The following is a 1,545-nucleotide window of genomic DNA, read 5'->3' on the forward strand; positions in this document are numbered from 1 at the left end:
CAAGTGCAAAATTTCATCTTTCAACTACTCAGATCCTTATTTATGCTCGGCATTGAAATATCCTGCCAACCAATCAAATCTTTATGTTAATGTTACTTAAATAGGGGAAAAATTGCGAAAAAAATATTCTATGCATTTTGTTTGAAATTAAATTTTTTTGGTCACTCTTTTGATAAATTTCTTCATGGCCCCCTTATAAGCAGCCATGGCTCCCCTTTTGCGATATTTTCCTCTATGGCCCCCCTGGAATATCCTAGGGCCCTCGGGTGAGAACCACTGGTTTAGATGAGTCATGAGCTGTGAAATAATTTTTTTTTTATTTCACAGCCAAAATCAGCGGAACCTCTTGAGTGGTCATTAAGAAGTCCTTTTCTTAATCCTTTATAACACTTTCGTGGCATTTTGACTCATGAACCGGATAGAAATGGCACGTGTGCGAGAGCAAACAAGATCTTATTGAAGTGATCTAACAAGCTTGGAAGACTGTCACATAACTAGTTACTTATTGCTTATCTCAATGAGTACATCTTGAATGATAAAGAACCTGCATCCACAGGTTTTCGAGATATGATCATTTTTCTGTTGTTCTTAAACTTTTCAAGTCATGGATTCTTGAAACGTGACCAGACTTTAATACGAAGGTTTTTTAACAGCTGGCTGATGCGAAGATGTATTTAGGAAAGAGAGAAAATTCAACTGCCTTTGCGGGGAATCGAACCCAAATCCTCTCACTTGTCGGGTGAGTGCCCTAAACCACTAGACTACAAAGGCAACGGAAAACGCGATCTTTCATTGGAACTCGCGTGCACTGAACGGGGCCGTACATGGACGGTCGGACCTAACTCCGGACCAAAGCTCACAATTGCTGACACTCCCACCAGATAGCGACTTATCCGAGGATGATGTCACTCTCCGATATCCATACGAAGGTTTTTAACAGCTGGTTCACGCGAAGATATATTTAGGAAAGAGAAATTGTGAGCTTTGGCTCGAGTTAAGTCCGGCCGTCCATGTACGTACGGTCCCGTTCAGTGCACACGAGCCTCAAGGAAAGATTGAGATATTCGTTCCCTCTGTAGTCTAGTGGTTTAGGACGTTCACCCGGAAAGTGAAAGGACGTGGGTTCGATTCTCTCCCCGCACAAAGGCGGATGAATTTTCCCTCTTTCCTAAATATATCTTCGCATCAGCCAGCTGTGAAAATCCTTCGTATGGATAGCCGAGAGTGACATCATGCTCGGACAGATCTTAATAAACACATCTTCAATTTCTAAGGGGTTCGATGAATCAGGGTGAGTGAGCTTGGGTGTTTTCCATTGAGCAAATCCATTCATAATGACTCGGTATCTAAATGAGAAGTAAATTTGAAGCTTTTCAACTCTCTCCATCACGCACAAGATTCTGAATGAACTGTCGTGAAATTCACATCCTGCAAGACAAGAATCATTTTACTGTAGAAAAAGGTCTCTCCTCTCTCTCTCTCTCGATCAAAACAAATTTCGTGCACAGAATTTTTAATTGTCTCTTTATATTTTCCCCCAAGTTT

The 1,545-nt window shown here is 41.2% G+C and overlaps 1 non-coding gene across 1 annotated transcript; it reads right to left on the reverse strand.

Annotated features, from left to right (window-relative positions):
• Positions 1-697: 697 nt before the first annotated feature.
• Positions 698-771, reverse strand: TRNAV-GAC (transfer RNA valine (anticodon GAC)). Its single transcript has one exon. It is a non-coding gene; the product is annotated as a tRNA-Val (tRNA).
• Positions 772-1,545: the final 774 nt, after the last annotated feature.

This window comes from Pholcus phalangioides, unplaced genomic scaffold, assembly GCF_987345545.1.
Source record: "Pholcus phalangioides strain wild (caught in Gottingen) unplaced genomic scaffold, Ppha-v1.0 ptg000172l_1, whole genome shotgun sequence".
NCBI classification, from domain to species: Eukaryota; Metazoa; Arthropoda; class Arachnida; order Araneae; family Pholcidae; genus Pholcus; species Pholcus phalangioides.